Here is a 6599-nt window from a genome sequence, read left to right on the forward strand (position 1 = left end):
CTCCTTTACTGAACTCAAGACCGCTGTTCCTTCCTTTATTCATTCATTCAGTCAATACCCAGCATGTATTAATTGAATGAATGAATGAATGAAATCATTTCCCTTCATGGGCAATAGCCTACAAAGCCTCCTTCTCCTCTCAGCCCCTCTGGAAACTCTGGATTCTTTCCAAAAGCCATTTGATAGAATGGTTTCTGCCATCCTATCAACAGAATAAATCAAAAGCATTTAAAATATTGCCAGTGACTAAGTAGAAATTGGTTATTTAAAAGGCCAAATGAAATGAGCCAACCAGAAAACAAACAAACAGCCAGTGGCTGCACATAATCATGGAGTTTCTGTCTTTTGAAGTGAGCCACACTCTAATCTTTAGATATAAGAGAAAAAGGTTTTATTTTTGCATATTCAAATTCCTTACCCCTAGATTTCCGTTCTGAACTCAAAATATACCAGGCTCCAACACTGCCACCATTTTCTTTCTGTGTCTTATTCCATCAACATATTCAAAAATTTTCTCAACTAGCCTCTTAACATTTGCTGTGGGGAATAATAAGATGTTATTGTCAGAACATTATCTTGCAATGATATGTAATAATGGACTTTGATATATCCATGTGAATAAGAGTAAAGTCATTGATTTGAGTTTAAATGTTCCTCAATAAGGACATTTTGACGAGCGCATCTCAAACCCTGAATGTTACTGTGCTTTAGTTTTCTCCAGGTATTTCTAGCAAGGAGGAAGAGTGGGAAGGAGCTGCCAATGACTGTGCCCCTATTCCGTGCCAGGCAGTCTGCTGGGAGGTTGGTGAGAAATAAAGGTGGACAAAATACTAGAATAAAAGATATCGTAGGTGACCTACTATGTGGCAGGTATTGTTTTGGACTCTAAGCGTCTAAGGCAGAAATTCTAACGCAATGGTTCTCAGTAGTGGCTGTACAGTAGGATCACCTGGAGTCTTTCAAAATATATACTAATGCTTGGACCCCATTCCCAGAGATTCTGATTCAATTGGTTGAGGTGGGGCTGGGGACATCAGAGTGTTTTTGAAACTCCCTAGGTGATCTGCCTGTGGGCCAAAGTTGAGAACCACTGCTCTGAAACATGTGTATTATAGCATTATATTAATATCATCCATATGTAAGTCTGAGTGATAAATTTATTGAGATCTCAGTGTACATAATAGATAGAACATCTTTCTTTATGATTCTTGAGAACAAGGGCCAAGTCTTTTATTTCCAGTACCTATCACAGTGTACAATCGATAAACGTGTGTTGAAGATCTTAATGATGATGACTGGAAAGCTTCTTGAAGTCATATTCATACGGCCTGGCCCATCTCAATCAAATATATGTTTATTAAATGAAAAAAAAGTGATGATGGAGTGGCATAGTACCATATTACTTCCTTGGAAAAAGAAGACATAGAAACTCTGCTAGCTCCACTGTTGCTGGCTCTGTGGAACTTTACTACCCATCTCCTCAGCAGCAAATGAGTAGCATGAGTTCTTTGCCACAGATGAACCAGAGAGCCCTGAGCCCATCTCTGAGCCAGCTGTAGAGGTCCTTGGACCCTCCCTTCCTTCATCTGAGGCTCCTCCTTGCCAGGGTCAAGTTGTGATCAGAAGGGGAGATCAGGGAGTGTCTTCAGTCGGGGGATGAGACACAACACTGGCACCATAGGAGAAAAAAGAATTCCATGAACATTGGTAGCCAATGACTGAATTCTGCTGTGAGAATATCTCCTTTATTTACCTACTTGGAGTCAAACCTTTGCCCTTTTACAAATTCTTCCCTTTTTGATATGACTGACTATGGTGGAACTGAGTTCTCAGGCATTGAATGAGATTCATAAGATCAAGGGATATTATGCATGTTTACGTGTGTCTACAAGTTGTATTCAAATGTCACCTGCTGTAATGGAGTTCCTTTGAACAATTTGTGATGCTAGAACCTAGGTAGCATATCTTGCTGTCTTGGTACACAGTATACAAGATGTATCACGTTGTGTTCTTACCGTACGAGCATCCCACCAAAAAGAGTGGTGGGGGGAGAAAACATACAATCATACATATTTCTAAACACAAAAATAGATCCTACTAAGTATTTATCAATATATGGCTTTTTTTTTTTCAATATATGGCTTTTAAGTAAGTAATAAGATAATTGTGTTGGAGTCACTGGACCTTGAAGATTAATTAGCTTTATGTTGGTAAAAAGTTACAACATTTTATAACAGAGATTTGGATAGACTGGGGGTCAAATTATTTCACAAAGCCTAAAATAAATGTTCTAATATTGTCAGCCTCTTTGGTGGATGCTAGTCTCTTCACCAAATACCAGTACGATAGAGAACTCTCCACTATTTGACATTAATCTATATATCTGGTGTGTGAGGCTCTATGTAGGATATTCTAGGATGAGGTCACATGCTGCAGCATCAGCCACTGCAAATGCAGTTAGAGTTCTGAAGTGTTTCACCTGAGGAGATATTAGCTCTAACGGAAGCATCCACTGTTTCTCAGGCAGACACACAAAGAACAAACACTAGGAATATACACAAAGGCAGCAGGAAGTTCCTCAATTCCGGAAGCCCTGACAACACACAGATCTGTTCCATGATGCCACCTGGAAACCAGGACATTGCCAGGAGGGTTCACTTCCATATGATGGCATAATTGTGGGAGAAGGATCTGTGAACCAATTAAACAGCTTTTTTCCAGCTCTTGTCTCCTCACTGGGTCCATCTCTCACTAATGCTCTTACCCAAACCTTCACTTTGTGTTCTTGATTGCATTTTTAAATGCACCTGATTTCTAGAATGAGGAGATAAGATATAAATACACATCTATATTATATAACATATAAAAATACAGAGATCCAAACATCTCATTCTTTCTTTGAAGTTTAACTCTTATTATTATAGTTCATCCCATTTCACCTGCAAATTGCCTCTTTATCAACTTCTATCATATTTTTTTACACCTTCTTCTTGTAATTTCGCAATAGCTTCTTACCATTCCAGCATCTTCAAAGTGTTCAAACACCCATTTATCATACCAACTCTTTCCCTTCCACTCCCCACTGATATTTAACTGCCAGGGAATAGTTATGAAAAAGAAAATCATATGAGGTGCCAGCTATATTGTCTTCATTTTCCTGACTCAAATCTTTTCTGGGATTTTGTTTATGAAAGATTGACTACTTTGTCCGTAGCTTGATCTTTCTCTCCTTTCACATTTCTTCAGTTTCTCAGCTTCTTTACTGAGAGGAAATTATTGCAATCATCTAGGGAAATGTATCTAAGAATTAGAGTTGGACGCTAGAGGGGATATAATAGTTTGCTAGAGTTGCTGTAACAAAGTACCACAAACTAGGTGGCTTAAACAACAGAAATTTATTGTTTCACAGATCTGGAGGCTAGAAGTCCGAGATCAAGGTGTCAGCAGGATTGGTTCCTTCTAAGTGCTGTAAAGAAGAATCTGTTTCATGCCTTTCTTCAGTTTCTGGTTCTTTCCTGGCAGTCTTTTGTGTCCCTTGGCTTGTAGAAGCATCACCCCAATCTCTGCCTTCATTTTCACACAGCATTCTCCCTGTGTGTGTGTTTCTGTCTCCAAATGTCCCCTTTTTATAAGGACACCAGTCATGTTGGATTAGAGCCCTTTTTAATGACCTCATTTTAACCTGACTACCTCTGTAAAAACCCTATCACTAAATAAGGTTACATTCTGAGTTTTGGCGGGGTTAAGACTTCAAATTTTGTGGGGGCGCAATTCAACCTTTAACAGGGGATTCCTTTTTGTGAGCTGTGCATGGCTGGACTGGCTATGTCTTTCTCCCTCAACAGCAGACTGGACCACACATTGGGCAGATCCTCTCAGTTTCTTTCTGCCTTTTGCCCACATGACAGTGGACTCACTTGGTATCATTTCAAAGGAAATAGTCATTACTGGAGAGAGTTAAAATAGTGACCGGGTTTCATAGGACCTGCCCATCATCCCTATGGGAGAACAAAAGCCCTCCCAACTCTACTCACCCTTGTTCCTACCACCCCTCCCCCCTCCCCCCTCCCCACCTCTTCTCCCAAGCTATAACCCCATCTAACATTTTCTTCTGACCCTCGTCAGAAGTTACTCTGGCTTAAATCACTACCTGCTGCTTTGCAGAAAGCCAAGGAAGCAGCTTACTGAGGTGTCTTTCTCAAATAACAGATATGCTGAGCCCTCCTGCAGAGAACCCTTTGTCCCTCTAAGTCCGGAGATCGGGAAAAGTCTTATCTGTGAGTAAAGGGGTCAGTGGGACGAGCTGAAAAATGCCACATCTGCGGGGGGTAGGGGGCAAGGAAATGAGTTGAATGAGATAGAAAGTAAATGGAGGAGCTCTGCTTGAAGTTTTGGTTCATTTTCCCAACCCGCGCATGATGTTCCTAGACCTCCTTGTTACAGGACAGAACATACCCCTTAACTGCCTCTCGGGCCTAAGGGAACAAAGCTGCAAAGCTATGTGGTGGTTTAAGAGGCTCTTGTGTTTCGTTTTTGTCTTTGTTTTCCCAATGGAAAAGCCAGTACTTTGTTCTCAACTAAACCATTTACAACCTTTGTGTTCTTCGGATTCTCTGACATCAGCCAAAATAAAAGGTACTTTTGCCTCAGGGAAACTTGTAAGCTAACTTGAGTTCCTACAGAGACCAGGAAAGCTTATTGAAAATCATCTCCTAATACAGCTGGGTATTAGACTTTCTAGAAAGGTGATTACTAGGAGACTTGAGAGACTAAGAAAAAATGAAAAGAAAAGCACCTTTTGTTCGAGAAGATTTTTGGCAAAGGGCATAACCTGGGTGTGGTGGAAAAGGCAAACATTTACCTCTTACCAACTCTGTGACTTAACCTTTTTGAACCTCAATGTTTGCTTTTTAAACTTTCCAGATGAGGAAAATAATTCCTGCCTCAAGGGTGAATATTACGCGAGGTGACGCAGAATGACAATGACGGGTCATTTGTAGGCAAATTCTCCTGCCCATTTCAATAGAAGTATCTCAATATAGTTTTGATTCAAAGGTAGGAAAGGAAAATTAGAAACAATCAAAGTGAGAAAAGGAAAGTAGTTACTTAATACTGAAGCATCTCTCTGCTTGGAACTTGACAACAGGGCACCACTTACTAAGAGGCGTAGGATTGGCCAAAGCAAGGTTGAGACCACAGGCACTCTCTGGCCACCCGCTCCCCAATCCGGACTTAGTCTCTTCCTAAAAGCATGCGGGTTTCCAGGCACAGAAACACTTCCACCTGCACACACATGTTTACCGACTGACAAGGAGACTTCAGTATTGTGCTGGCTCAGAAGGTGAGGAACGAAGGAGAGTCCCTTCTCCTAACAGTGTACTCTTTTTGTAGTACGCAGTAACTGCACGTGCTGTCTTGTCTCTCCACGTGAATGAAGGGCAGAGGACGAGTCTGTTACTTCTCTTTCATGCACTGAAGCTCCGCAATGCTGAGCACAGAGTAGATGTTCAGTGAATGCTTTATTAACTGGATTTTCACTGGGGCTATAACAGTCAATTTACGTGGGACCAGCTCTCCATTGAACCCAACTAAAATATCTGGATTTTTAAAAAGAGCTACCTGTTTTAAGCCATTAGAAGGGTTACCACAGCAGCAGAAATTAGGGGCAGGGTCCTGGAGAGAGAGGAAAGGCATTGAGGTGAGACCAAGGTTGGGCCATTTCTCCCCTCCAGGGAGTTGTTGATTCATAGGAGGAATGGGGTGAGAGGCTGAGGATACAAAGTGATTGCTAATCAATTGTATTTCAATAAAGCTGGGGGAAAAAAATCAAAACAAATGCTCATAGAGCTTTAGGGAAAAAAGAAAGGGATGATTAAGAGACAGAGAAGCTGAGCAAAGTCTCACAGGGTTGAGAAAATAAAAACTGGAGCTGGGGGTTCACCAGGGAGAAGGGACCTCAGGCTCACAGCTGTGATACCTGAAGGGCTGCACCAAGGAGAAAAGAAGAACCAGAAATAGCTCTGTCAGCAGCAAGATTGATATCCAACCTCAGATCAGATCAATCCAAGGCTGGATTAAGGCAAGCAGCCCCATTCTAACTGCTTTCCAGAAGCAAAAGTAAATCTACTCTGGAGGAGGATGACACCATCCAGAACTTCTATACTTCTTCATATAATTATTCAATATTTACCTTTATACAGCTCCTCTCCCCTTGCCTTTCAGATCCTCTTGCTGAGATGTGGAAAAGGCATGGACAGTCAGAAACCCTGGCCTCTAGGTCTGTTTCCTTATTTAGAGGGTGAGACAGGTTTATCCAGCTTTGAATTTCTCTATCTCTATGTGTGGAATACTCACAGCCATGTATACTCACACGTGCTCACAGCCCAGGGAAGGAAGACACTCATGCCATGTGAAGCCACAGGAAACAGAGTGAACAACCAGGGGCTGTGGGAGGCAGGCTTTGTAGTACCAAGAGGGTAGGGGTGAGCCCTGCTTCCCATGGAGAGATGTTGGTTTGTTTGAAATGTTCCGTGGGCTGGCTGGGAAATGGGAACCCACTTCTCAGGGATAAGCGGGAGCTGTGCCTGGTCCCTTTGATA

This window comes from Delphinapterus leucas, chromosome 8 (assembly GCF_059928025.1).
Source record: "Delphinapterus leucas isolate spDelLeu-1000000601 "Yukka" chromosome 8, BTC_Dleu_Yukka2, whole genome shotgun sequence".
NCBI classification, from domain to species: domain Eukaryota; kingdom Metazoa; phylum Chordata; class Mammalia; order Artiodactyla; family Monodontidae; genus Delphinapterus; species Delphinapterus leucas.